Consider the following 14,892-nt stretch of genomic DNA (forward strand, 5'->3'; position numbering starts at 1 on the left):
TCCTTCCATGATCTGTACACCCTCTTCTTCCACTTGAGTTTGCCCAGCAGTTCCCTGTTTAACCATGCAGGTCTCCTGGTACCCTTCCTTGACTTCCTACCTGTTGGGATGCTCTGATCTTGAGCTCGGAAGAAGCAGTCCTTGAATGCTAACCAACTATCTAAAAAGATACAATGTCTATATCAAATTGGGAACGAACAGTTTCGAAAATACAAACATGTTAGATTTTTACAAATTGACTGGTCATTCTGAGCTTCCTTCTCTTGTACCTAAAAGGCTGGCAGGCAAAATTTCAGAGTGCATGGGTTTTTTTGAGAAATGGTGGAGGAGAAAGGTAGCAGTGGTGGACAAATAAAATATTTAGTTTTTAGAAAGGAAGAGAAAGAGAGCCAAGAAATTATGAGGTGAGTTCAGCAACAATTCACAGAAAAATACTTAATCAGACTATGTTTAAGTACCTGGAAGATAATAAGGAGACAAGCAAATGAAACGCATATTTATCAGGAAGAGATTATGTCAAAGCAATCACAGTTTCTGATGAGAAAAGGTAGCAGACCTTATAAACAGAGAAGAAGCAGATGATGATCTCAGTTTTTGACGTCTCATGAATGAGCTGGGAAAACTTGGTCTAAAAGAATCTGCTGTATTTGGAGAATAGTTACCAGTGGTTCATTATTAAAATTGAAAGATGTATTGAGTGGAATTCTTCTTGATAATAACAGGTTAGGCCTCAATTTCCATTGATATTGGATTGGAAGGTACTAGAAGTGTAGTGGAATTGGAAGCACTTCTTGCAAGAAGGGAAAATGATTTGAGAAAAGTGTTAGATGAAGTTTATTAGGGAAAAGTGTGAATTGTAATTTTCATGCAGATTCTCATACAGTTAGGTACAAATACAACACAAGGAACAATGTGCTGTGCGAAAAACAGATGTAGGGTTGTAGTATATCACCAGTGCATGTGAATTAACAATATTGTGGTATAACAAAAGATGAGTAACGTTTCATAGAAGATATATCAACAAGACATAGTATAACTTTCAAAATGTATGAAATAAATCTTCAGCTTTGCCCGGCTTTGATAAGGTCTTAGCTGGAGTATTACATCCATAGTTGTGGTCTAGCTGGAGAGAATCCACACTGGAACAATGATAACAATGCAAGGTCCTGAAAATAAAATGCAATGAAATATTGAGTAGCTATGCTTGCTTTTCTTCTAAAGAAGAGAAGATTGAGGAGGAACTTAGGAGTCTTCTATTACATAGGGACTGCTGCAAGAAAGAAAGGAAAAATCTCTGCTACCTATGCTGGATAGGATAAGAATTAATTGACTTAAGTATCAGGGAGATTTCAATTAGATGTGAAAGTAACCTTTCTAACAGAACAAATAAAACTGATGAATGTTTCCCTGGCAATTAGTGTAGTGAGAGTTTTTCAGAAATGCTTAGATACCTTTTGGAAATTATGTATGTGTGAGCTGGTACTGCCTTTAGAGGCATCCCTACTGTTATGGATGGCCTCTCGAAGTTGCTTGCAGCTTTCTGAGTCTGTGAATTGCCATGCATTACATTATACTGCCGTGAAGCATCTGAGTGAGTAGTAAGATTGACTAGAGGAGTCTGTTCATGAGACTGGATAAGCAGCCAGGAAGGGGGATGAGTTAGGATTTCCACAGGACATGTTGAAAGAATTAGGAAAGAAAAAGTTTGAAAAAGCACAATTTTGTTGGAAATACCTGTATTCCTGATATTTCACTACAGCTGTAAAAAACAAGTTTCCTAATACTTGGTGTTCTGCTCTACCTTACAAATATTTGTGAAATGCATGGCTAAAGTGTCCCATATGACTCTAGAAGTTTTCTACATGCAGAATTGCAATGTGTTAGCTTACTAGTGCTTAAATTTAGTTGACACATGCATCAAGGAGCCTGAATAAAGTAGATTATTATGTGGTCCTGTAGTAAATGGTAACATCATACTGTATACATGCTTGTAAATGGAATTATTTACTAACTAACTAAGAAAATTAAATTAGATGTTGCTGTCATGATGAAATTAATGATAGAAGTCTTACTTAAATGGTATGGTTTGTGTTACTGTTTTCACATGTCAAGAATATGTACAATTGAAGCAGTAACTTCCATGGGAAACAATCCATGGCCAGCTAAAATGTTTTCTTTACCCATCTTTCACGATGTATGCACATGTGTGCATGAATGTGTGTATTCAGGAAGGATGGAGGAGGAAGACAGGGAAGGAGTTAAATGAACACAGATCCCTCTGGTTTTGATCCCTGCCAGGGAAATGAAGTTTCCAATGTTTATTCTTCCTTTAGAGTTCCTTTCCTACCTGCTTTACAGCTAACAAATATTATTAAACACAACACCCATAAGTTTTAGACTTATTCCCTGTAATCTTGGAGTATCATTCTCTGTAATCATTTTATGAAAGTACTTTCTTATGGTCTGTCCTGAAAGGACACATAATTTGCTATCACGTTAGCGTACAATATTGTAGTCAAGCAAATGCAATTTCCTGATTCAAGTTGAGTTTTGAAATGATTTCCTTGTAATTCTGGGCTAGAAAGTTGCTTTCTGCATCACTAGAGTCAAAGGGATGATGACTATAACATTAAAGGAAAGAAAGCCTGTGTCAACTGCTGTCATCGATGGAGTTCTTAACATTTCTAAATTGTACATTAATACAGAAATTGTGTATAGAAAAGCTGTCTAGTTTGTATCCACCTCCTTTTCAATAGATTAAAACCCCAGAAGTTACATTTTAACCATCTTGTATGGTAATGTACGAGAAATACTTGATGTTAGCAAAAGAAACTTTTTAAAAAGTAGATAGCTTTATGTTCTTTCAGTTGGTTCCAGAACTTGGAAGATGCTGCTTACTGGCAAGAGCTAGAGGGATTTCCTTGAAATTTGCAATTTGCAAACACTAATACATTAATGATTATTCAAAGGTTATTCAAAAGCCTTTGACATCTAATTTGTTCATTCTTTTCTGATATCAACACGCTTTTGGTCTGTCTTAATTTGGACCAAGATTTTACCCAAAACAATATGCAATTTTCCTTTTAGCTCTGTGTGTGTACAAATGTATTGTGTGAGCACAGCTCACGCCTGTAATGTGAAGACTATGCAGTTGCGTGCAAAATTAAGATTCTCTCTCATCTCATTTTTGAGAAAATGAGGCACTTGAGGGGACCTTTACTTTTTTCACAAAATGTTTAATAACAAATGTATCTTCTTGGATTCTCACTTAAGTGACATTGTCACATGTTACAATGTGGTTATTACATATTTTCAAACATGTATCTTCTGTATGCCTATTATAATCCAACACTAACTGATGAAACCGGAATATCGGAAAAGATGTTTTGTTTTGAGAACAATTTTCATTGTTACATTTGCATGGAAATTATGCAGGGCTGAGATGAAAAATAGTAATATCAAGCAAATAATAAGACCATTTAAGTAAAAAATGGCCTTCTAGAAAGTCTTCATACAGAGATCTCTACATGTTCTAACCTTTCACCTCCATAGGAAACAGTTTTCTATCTTTAGCACATTTATAAGATACATCCTGAGTGTTGTATTTGCAGTAGGCCAGTCAGTTTGACTGAGTGATAAACATTTAAAAACATTAAAATAATTAGGAATTTATCTTTTTTTATTTCATAGGTAGGCTACATTTTACTGTTTTGTCTGGTATTTTTTAGCAGATTCCTTAACTAAATTCTTCAATCTTTCTGCTTCCCTTTCCAGTTTTTCTGGTGGGGTTGGTATATTGCTTTTTGGGCTGAATATTAAATATTTTTAAAGTTGAAAAGATCTACTTGTGTTGAGGTATTGTTATTTTCTTTGTGATCTGTTTGAGGTTGAGCAATATGTAATTAAGAAGAATGTCGTACTGTATGATTTAATTATTAAACTATGTATTTACAGATGATGTTTGTTCTGCTGTGGATGAGCATTTTGACAAAAGTAATTGGCTAAGTTCAAACTTCATTTGAAACATTAACCCATTTTTTTATTTCAACTTTGAATTTTTCTTGTATTTGTTCTGAAGCAGCTGACTCCTTCAAAGATGAATGCAATTCTAGGTGTGATGGGGAGGCTGCCACTTAAGTGCAAAAAACACTTGGCCTTTTTAAAGACAGCATAGAGCTTGTTTGTGTTCAACAGTAGATTCACTCTGGGAGTAGCCTTATGAACAAGAAAATTATTTTAGCTATAATAGATGTCTTCATACATGAGTTGTGGGAAACAAAAATGATTTCAGGGGAGTCAGTTAGTTAAGGACTTGAGAACAAATTGAATGACTTGCTGAAGAAATCTCTTGAAAATGTAGATATAGATGGACATGGAAATGACTTTGCTGCGGTATCTGACAGCCCATACCATTCAATCTGTGGCAAACGCAGGGTAAAAACCATTTATTTCTCAACAAGTGAAAGGCTTTTAAGCTTTACCTTGTGTTTCTGATGGGCTGAGCGCATGAATGTAGTCAGCTATTGTGGCTGATTGAATAATATTACATTTTTTTGACCATAAGCTCTCTAGATTCCTGTTGATACTTCCACAACTGATGAAAACCTAGCAGTTTAATGAATGGGTTTGTAGAATACAAAGGGTTTGGGAAGCCACTTTTAAGACCTTAAAAGTGGCAGGCCAAAGTGAATGGTAGTGTATCTTGATGTGTGGGGAGTAGAGGGCTTGAAGGAAAAAGAAAGATTAATTCCTCTTCCAGCTGAAAAAATTGTGAATTTTTAGAACCATTGAGCTGATTACAAGAAATGATTTCTCCTTGCTTCTTGTGTGAAGAGAATGAATGTAGTTATTGATGCTTGCTGTCCTAAGGTTGTTGTTAGTCTTAGTTGGGGGCACTGTATATTACAAGAAGGACTAACATGAGCTAGCTTTAGAAGCAACTCTTGCTGGTATCCCTTCAGCAGAGAAAGCTAAAGCATATGTGTGGTCACAGCTGATCTTTGTCAATAAGCTGTGAAAGCCTTGGATCGATGATCAAAGCAGGAAAGTAATGCTGCACTGTAGTATAACCTTTGGTTGAACTTTTCAAATTTTGATTTCAAGAGATGATATGTTGCATAAAATTTAATTTCCTAGTTCTCTAGCCATTTATTTAAGCAATGCAAATTAAAAATCCTTTGGAAGTTTGCTAGTGTCTCACTACCACTCTGGCATTGTTATTTACTAATTAGCTCAGCACTGTTGCCTTTAAATGATTACCTATATGTTTTTAAGTTAAGTCTTCTGCACTGAAGAATATTAGATCACAGAATCACAGAATGTTAGGGATTGGAAGGGACCTCGAAAGATCCAATATATATCAATATAATATCAATATTTCAATTCTGTGTGAGTACCATTTAGTACCTTTAAAGTACTAGACAGACATGACCATTAATTCAGTTACTACTTTGCACTAATAATGTAAAGTAAGAATCAAAGAATCCTGGTTAGTTTTGTTAATATTGTATGAAAACCAAACACGGATAGCCTGGCAGTGTTTAACAGAAAAAAGAGTCTAGTCTGGGGCTTGGACTAAGTTCTGAAATAGAGAAATTAAATCTGTCCTTTTGTGTTGCTATTTTTCTTTGATGAATGAGTAGATTTTCATATACTTGTTCAGGAGCAGTTGTTTTTTCTGGTTTGGTAGCTAACCTGTTGCGATATGTTTATTTATCATTATATATTAAACAGCATAATTGTTACCCATGTTGCTCTTTGCATGTATTTTCTTTTTCTAAGTGTAGTAGTTTGCTGATTTATTTTTTTTTTTAATACCATATATACAGTTTGTCAAGATCATTTGAAAGCCTCATGCTGTCCTGCAAACAGCTATGTTGCCGCCTTAGTGTCATCCGGAATTTTATTACCGCACCTTCTATGCCAGATCATTAATGGGATTATTGACTGGTATTAGGAGCAGGGCAGACCCCATTACCGTGTCCTCCCAGTTTGACAGTGAACTATTGATAACTGCTCTTGGAATATGGATTTCCAGCTTGGGCACTCCCAGATTATTGTAACCTAATCTGATCTCCATTTCTCTCCTTTGCTTATAAGAATGTCATGGGAGGCTGAGACAGTCTCAGAGGTCTTTCTCAAAAGTGAAGCAACATCTTACCTCTTTTTCTTTCAAAATTAGATTGGCTTAATGCGATTGATTTTTTTTTTTTTTTTTACACCGTTTTTAACCAAGTTACAGTCACTAGTATAGAGTTATGTACTGTTCTTCGTGCCTTTCCCTCTACTGCTTTGTGTGTGTTCCTTTTTCATGTGCTTATGGGTTAGGGTTTTTTTTGGTGTATTTGATTAGTTTTGTTCAAAAGAAGACACTAAAAGACCATAAACTTACAGAAAATGTTAGTAAGCTCCAATTACGCTGTTCCACATTGTTCCATCATAAAATGGATACTAATTTATGAGAGTCAGTCTTGTGATATGACACACATCAGTGACAGCTATTGTAAGGCTGGTGTGATGCTATTGAATATCTGAATTCATATCTTATACAGGTGCGTTTGGCAAGTTGTGACCCTTTATATTGTCCTAAGGTTCTCATAGTATAGAACAGCTTAATTTTTAGGAACAGAAATGCTGTTTATATAACTATGTTATAAAACTCATTAGCATGACATCAGTTTGGACAATTTTTCTTTAAATCAAGCTTCATGTCTCTTTGAATTGTAACAGTACTAAACAATGTCTGCTATAATGTGTAGATTGTCTTGGGCTTCTAAGAGTGTAATAGTGTTATAAAGTGGGTATCTGGTGAGATGGGGGAAGAATGGGTTTGGCCAAGATTCTCCAGGAGTGTCCCTGGAGGGGACAGCTTGGGAAGCAGGAGAATGCTAAAAAGACATCATAGAATCATTTTGGTTGGAAAGGACCTTTAAGATCATCAAGTCCAAGAACTAAATTATAACTTAAGTGATAATCATGGGTCTAAAATGTTGTCTTGAACTGTAGACCGTAATAAACAAAGAGCTCTGAAGGTAGCCTTCTGTCTTCTCAATTTTCATCCATTTTCTAATTCTTTGCCTCTAAGTCATCTCTATGCTAATGACTAAAGTTGATCCTGGACAAAAATGTTTTTGATATAATCAGCCTATGAAAACTGACAGTGCTAAGTTTAAACTAGAGTTAGCCTGTGCTAAACCAAGGATTCTGCTGGCCATAGGACTTTCTCAAAATCTATTTGAAGCTATCATGGTGCTGTTATGTACTGTTCTTCAAGTTTTGTAAATTGTTCTTAAAAGGAATAAAGAAAACATTGGCTACAAGTATCAATATTTAACAAGATTTATTGAGTTGTTGAGTTTTGGTGCCATGACTTCTTAATTAGACAGTGGCATTAAAATATAGCTAATGCATCTGATTAATATGATTGAAATATTTAAAATTAAAGGAATAGTTGCAGTAAAGTAAAAGCAAAATTAAATCATTTAATACATTGATCTCATCAGATAGATGCTCAGGTAATTATCTAATGTGCCCATGTACCTCAGTCCTTTACTATTTCTTAACTTTTCTTCCTTTCCAGTACATATTTTGTGTGAAATAACTTTCAAAGCTTACACAACTAAAAGCCATCCAGGCTAGAGTTTTCAGCTGTGAGTTCTTAAAGACCTATGCAAAGCATTTATTAAAAAAAAAAAAAAATCCATTGACTTCTGATAGAGAAATGTTACAGAAATCCAGGCATAATACGTCCTGTAATCGCATGTCTTTTTCACATACTTTTACTGAAAGAAGCACATCCAGGGAAACTTTTGAGTAGCCGCAGGACTTACTGGGTCCTCTTTTTATTAGACTGTTAAACCTGCTTCTGTCTGTGGGTCCTGATGTATTTTATCCAAACAAGCACAAACTCTGTGCAGAAAATCTTTGTTATGGTAGACAAGTTAGATCTGTAACCAAATATAAATAGAATGTTACCAATATTTTAATTTTGTGATACGTTACTTGCAGTCATAGATATTGCTTGGTTTCTGTGACTGTTCTGTGGATTACTAAGTCATTATTGGGTCACACGTATTCAATGTGGATTTTTGTATTCAATGTGGATTTTTTCTTTCAAGCATGAGATTCTTCAAGACTTGAGAATCTGGACTCCATCGTTGAACTTTATGGGCAATAAATTGGGAAAATTCTGTTTACCTAATAATATATCAGGTTTTGTATGTTTGGAAAAGGTTATTAATAGTTGTAACATTCTATAAAGGAAAAAAAAAATCCTTCTCTGCAAGTGTTACAACAGATGATGCTTTGTCTCCTATGGATTTGCTTCTTGCAATTGATTGACTCGTTTGTCAAAAAAGCTGTAAGCCTCAAATTAAGAATTTCTCAGTGATGGGACATTTGTTATAGTGCCCTCTCTGTGTAGCTTCTGTGGAGACTACTAAAATGTGAACTTACACTGCACTTACTGGCCCCTCAAGACACATGCATATAATGGCTCTACTTGCCTGCTTATTGTTTTTTAAACTTGTAGGAACTCAGTTATCTTTATAACCTGCTGTAAAACCTGGCTAAAATTGACCAAGAAACTTAAAATGTTTTTGAAGGAAATGGAGGTTGCTGTAGATAGGCCAGTGAGCACTTGTGAGCTGCAGGATTGAATATGCCTGATTGAAAGGCATGTTAAGCAGTATTTTAAACCTTGATACTAGAGGCAAGAAACTCTAGAGTTCCAAGCTGCTGGAACGTTCAGAAAGTGGAGGATGACAAGTTTCATGACTTTCTTTAAAATATAGGTTAAAAAAAATGTTGAAACTCTGCAAAACAGCAACTTACGCATATTGAAACAGGCTGCATAACATAAGCATGCCTAGCACACCCTGTAACCTGATAAGCTTTTCTACATATGCTTTGCATTGTTTTATACTTCTACATCTAATAGACGGGAGTTTCAAAAGTTACAAGGAATAAAGTTGCTGCCAAACTGGCAACTTTACCTTTGTATAGGAGAAATTTCATGTCATATTAGTAGCAGGGTCAAAGATGTCCAAGAGCAATGACTAGCAAAATTCTGATGCAGGTACATAGTAATTCAGATTTTTAACCATAAACTGCATGTCTGGTGTACCAAAACTTTTAACATATTTAGGATGCAGATCTTTGGTTTTCATGAAAGATTTGTTTTTTCTGTAAAATTGTGGCCAAGATCCCTAACAGGAAAATACTTCTCTGAGTAAAAAATATAATAATTCTAAATTCAGTCAGATCTGTGTATAGTAATCTGTGGCATTTGCAGTAGCTAAAAATACAGACATCTGGGTGTATCAATCAGAAAGTTCCATCTAATATCTGTGATCTACTTTTTTTATATCCAGCCATAATTGTATTGAAAATGAAACAAATACTTTTAATATCTGCTCCAAGCTTTTTGTGTAGCTGTTGAAATAATAAACTTCAAGTAAGTTATGGACAAATTTGCTGAAGTCCAAAGGAGAATGACCAGAGGTCTAGAAAATGAGACCAGTGATATAAAGTTGAAGGTTTTAGGTTGTTTACTTTGGAGAAAAGAGAAACAAGGACTGAAATGTAAAGTGCTTTGGCAGTGGCAGTTGTAATGCTTTTACTCTGCTGGGAATTTTGGCTGGCAGGCACAGTGCACTTCATTTGATGGAATCGCAGAACAGTCCAGGCTGAAGGGAACTTGAAAGATCATTTGGTCCAACTTTTTGTGGGAAGGGAAGCATAGATGAGATTATCTAGCACCTTGTCCAATCCCGTCTTGAAAACCTCCAGTGATGGGGACTCTACCATGTCTCTGGGGAGGTTGTTCCAGTGAACAATAATTCTCACTGTAAAGAATTTCTTTATTATATCAAGATGAATTCTGCTGTATGCTTACTGTTCCAGTGTGCCACCGTGCCAGCTTTGGTGCTGGCGTGTGTGCTACCATCCTTAGTGCAGGAGGGGAATAGTGGTCAGAAAGTGCTGGTGGGAATGGATCTCACTGTCTCTAAGGTAAAAGCTGCTCCTACACATCGATACATGTAAAAAGGGTCAACTGCTGTTTGTATTCAGTCTCAATACAGGACAAGAAATGGGCTCCAGCAGCAGCCTAGATGTTAAGAAGACCTTCTAGATGAACACTAGAAATTCGTAGGATCCCCATCATTGAAAATTTTAAAAGAACAAGGCAGAGAAACATCTTTTAAGAATACCTGATTATAATTGTCTGTGAACAGACAGGTGGACAAGGTGACCTTTCAAGGTTTCATCTAGACCTTTTTATGATTCAATATAGTCCTTTTCACCCCCAGTTAATTTAAAAAAACAGAGGAAAGAAGTGTAGTTGTATATACAACTTTCCTCGTTTCTATGTCAAATTAACCTGAACTATGTATTACATATTGTATAAATATGGTCAATAAATACCATTGCATACTTTTAAATATATTCTCAGTGAAAAGTAAAAATATTTTGTGTATATATAACCCATGTATTGATTAATAGGATTTTAAGTGCCTTAAGGATGCTTAATTGTTAATTACTGAAGATTTTAATATTTTTCTTAAACTAGGAAATATTTGAAATATAATCTCTTAGAACTTTAACAGGATAATTAGACATTGACAAAATTAATTTCTTCATTCAATTTAGAATTTTAATGGAAACCTACTGAAGTATTTTTCTTACAAGTTGGGAGAATTTCAAGCAATGTCTTGAGGCAATTTCTTAGTTCTGCGAGAACTAACACACATATAGTAGATGGAGGGAAACTCATAGGTACTTAGAAATTATACTTTCCCACAGTCGTGAAAATGATTACATTGAAGTGTGATGAAAAAATGGAATTTGAATTAATTTAATATATTTGTATGTGTTTTTGAATGCCATTTAAGTCCCCTAACAGAGGAAATAGTGTGGCAAAGTGAATAAAAACCTAGACTTCTAATATGCATTTTTATTATTCTGTTTGACAGGTTATATATAGCCTTAATATTGCTTCATGTGATTGTCAAATAATTTAGTTTGAAAATCTGGTATCTTATAAATGTTTTAATATGGTTAGGGAATCTGTGTCACTGTTCCTAGATGCCTTTGCAGATCATATAACTGCTTCAAAATGCATCTGCCTATTATTTTCTAAGCAAAAGAAAATAATACAATAACATTTCATTACATTAAAGAAACAAAGTATGTTGTGTAGATTTTTTTTTTATGCGTGGTGGCAAACATGATAATAAATTACCAGTGTTAAACTGACATTCTGTTGATATTACTCATTTCTAAAAAAATATTTTTAGTGATGTTTCCTTAGGAATCATTGTTTTCATGTGGTAGAGGGCAATTTTTGTTAGAGAAAAATTGTATTTTAATCATATGCAGAATTTTGTATGTATTTTAATAAGAATCCTGATATGGCAAATTTTATCTTCCTTTTTTTTTAAAAAAAATATATACCACTATAAATACTCTGTGTTAGATTCATGTTGATATTCACTCTGAGCTCCTTCATCAGTTGTAATGAAATCAAAAACATCGCAGAAGGAGTGAAGTATTGCTTATCATAAGGATGTCTGTCTCTACCCTATAGAACTGATGAATTCCAACAGAGGAATTTCTGAAACTAATTTTCAACACAATTGTGCTAAAGCAAGACCTTCAACAAATTATACAGATGTTTTTGTTTTTCCATGAAATCATATAAACAGAAGAAATGTTGGACAATTTTACCATTTCTGTACATGTGCTGAGTGAGTAAAATTTCAGAAGGATTCAGCAGAATTAGGAAAAGTATGAAGGCAACCAAAATGGTTAGTCAGAAGGGAAGATCTCCAGAGGGAACGAATCTAAATTGACTAGAATCCTTTAGCTTGCAAAAAGAGACCACTGAGGAGGAACGTGATGATGTAGGTCTATAGTATCCAGAAGGGCATATAGAAGAGAGAATAAGTAATTAATATTTATTGTTTTTCACAATATGGGCACTAGAACCATCCACTTGAACTGTTAGGAAGCAGTTTTGGAACAGCCGAAGGAAAAATCTTTGTAGATGAAATTACAGTGTGGAACCCATGATTAATGATTTTAAAAATCAGAAGCACAGATTAGTTCAAAACTGTAAGAAGCTGACAAATGTTTGTGGAAAGACTGTATTTGCCCCGTGTTAGTCTTCCAGTCCTTGTCACTGTTCCAGGTGAGAAACTAAATGGTCCTTCAGTCTGGCCCCTCGTGGCTGGTCCTGCATCTTCATGTGGTATTTGTGTGAAACCACAATAACTCCTTCTTCCCCCCAATAAACAAGCAAAAAGTGCATTAATTAATCTTTTTCATGTTCTCAGGTGTCCAAAGAGTTCCATTATTAATGGAGTTACACATGTGAGTCAGCATTTGCTGTCTTAGTGTCAGTCCATGCATGTGATGCATAGATTTTAAGAAAAAAGGAGAAGAACCCACAAATACAGTTGAGAAGGACTGTTAAGGACTGCAGTTACCAAATACACAAAGAATATTCGTAAACTTGATAAAAATTAAATATTTTATTATCAGGTTCATTCCCTGGTTTTAGGAAAAACTGTTGGCCTTTAACTAATGTCATTTTCACCCATATAAAGCCATTGAAAATTGGCCCTAGATACTACTCAGTCAGAATGGCCCAGTATATCTGTCTGCACTCCCTTTTCCCATGTGTAAATGCTAGCACATGGTCAAGATAAGAAAATCAGATAATAAAGCTCCTTTTGTAAAAATGTATCGTTATGGTGACAGTGAAAAACTTTTTGAAAACTCATTTCTAGAGTAATGAAATAATGTTTTATGAAAAGTTTCTAATATTCAAACTAACAGAAGTTACTGATAATTTTTGAGTTTCCAGGCAACATATTGTTACTGTGTAATCTAAAAAATGTGTGTTCTAGAAAGCCAAATGTTTTCTGATCTTGAAAGAAACTAATGAATAGCTGTACAGATATATATAAAAATAAAAACATCAGTAACATATGTAATGAGGTTATGTTTTAAGTATTCTGAATCATGGTATGGTTTCATATTTGTGGTGTATGCTGCTATCAAATTAATAGTCCAGTGTCTCTGCTTTTTCTTTGTTAGTTTCTGTCTGTGATGATGAAAACTACAGAAACTTCAGTGTTACTTTATTTTTTACAAAACTTTATCCTTACTACATTCTTGTTCTTTCGCTTATCCAATTAAATAGTTTCAAATCTCTCTTTATCAAGTACTTGTCAAGCATTTGGTACAGAAGCATGTTTTTACCCTGCCTAGTTAATGAAGGTGACTGTAAACAAAAAGATGTACAATTCAAAGCCAAGCAGTGTTTCACACAAGGATGGAGGTGATAATAGCTTAATTCCTGCTTGATCTTTCCTGTCTTTGCCCTGGCTACTTTGGATTGACCTTGTCCTCAATCTGATGACCTCCCTATTGCACTCAGCCATTTGGAAAGCTGCTCATGCCGTAGCTGGCCCTGAGGGGCTATCTGGGAGACCACTGATCCATTGACCCATGTCAAGACTGGGTTTCAGATCTGATCTACTGAGCTTCTGACATAGCTACATACTACACCCACTGTAGAAAAAGCCAGTGGAGCAGTCTGATTTTTTTTTTCTACTTCTTAAGTGGCATGCAGTTTGCACTTGCCATATGGAAGACCAATTTTACACCAGTCATTTGCTATGAAATACACTTCCTGAAGCAATTACACGTATTGATCCTTTCTTTACAAAGGAAGTAAATTCTCTAATTTAGTGGCTCAGTTTTTCTAAATCCATCAAATTGCCATGTTTATTGGGTGTATTTAAGTCTCAGCATCAAGTTCCACCAAAAAAAAAGTGCATCTTTAAAATATATTAAGGGCAGAAATATATATTTTAGGTCTTAATAGGCTTTTTCTATTAAGTGTTATGCCAGGACTTTGCAGACGTATAAAAGTGTGTAAATAAGGTTCTAATCATATTAACTTAGATGTGTTTATGTATAACCTAGTACATATTTTACAAAATAAACGACAACTTAGGAAGTTGCAAAACAGGCAACACTGCTTATCCAAGATAAAATCCGTATGATTTTCAGCTTAATTTAGTTTCCTAGCAAATGTTCAATTCTGCACAAGAATGTACCATTTTCTGCTTAAAAAATTCTTTGTTTAGGCATTCATATTACTTTGTTTTTCTCACAAGAACTTGGAAATTACAATTCCCTTGCTGTATGTGCTTGCATTTTTCCTCAACCGTGTTTAGCGTAGCAGGCTCTGCCTGCAGAAGTGCCCGGGCGGACCAGCCATGGAGGTGTTAAATACTGCGTTCCAGTCCTGTTCAGCGCAGGCCTGTAGAGCACACTTGTTTAAAGCGGTGATGATCCTGAGGAGGAATTTAGTGCATACACAGAACTTGTAACCATGTGAAATTCCTTCCTTTTTTTTTTTTTCTTTTGTGTGTGTATATGTGTAATTATACATGATTTTTCCCTGTAATTATAGACTGGACAGATAATTAAGTTAATGACCTTTTCATGAAAGAAAAATATTGACTTGATTCAGCTTTGACTCTGTGTTTTTTTCTGAACATGTGGTATAACTCCAGGTATTTTAGACTTTACAAAAAGATTATTTCTAAGAACAATCTTAGATAATAGCCTAAGCATTAAGTTCTTAGACCATTTATGTTAGAAAGAATACGAATATAACTGGGTTTCACACCTTTGTGTTTAATGTATATGGTGCTACTTTCATCCAAACTATAGACTGCCATTTCTGCATTAGCACTTTAACATGTGGATTGTATTAAAATGTGAAAAAAGCAGCTTTCCCCAACTTCTTAACATCCTTGGTTGTCTGTCACTAAATATTATTTCTACCATGTGATGTTCATTACTTTAGTTTTA

The 14,892-nt window shown here is 34.9% G+C and overlaps 1 protein-coding gene across 1 annotated transcript in view; it reads left to right on the forward strand.

The window, feature by feature from the left end:
• LRBA (LPS responsive beige-like anchor protein) overlaps positions 1-14,892 on the forward strand; it is a 432,022-nt gene that overhangs the window by 318,939 nt on the left and 98,191 nt on the right.

The sequence above is a fragment of the Nyctibius grandis genome, chromosome 6 (assembly GCF_013368605.1).
Source record: "Nyctibius grandis isolate bNycGra1 chromosome 6, bNycGra1.pri, whole genome shotgun sequence".
Lineage (NCBI taxonomy): Eukaryota > Metazoa > Chordata > Aves > Nyctibiiformes > Nyctibiidae > Nyctibius > Nyctibius grandis.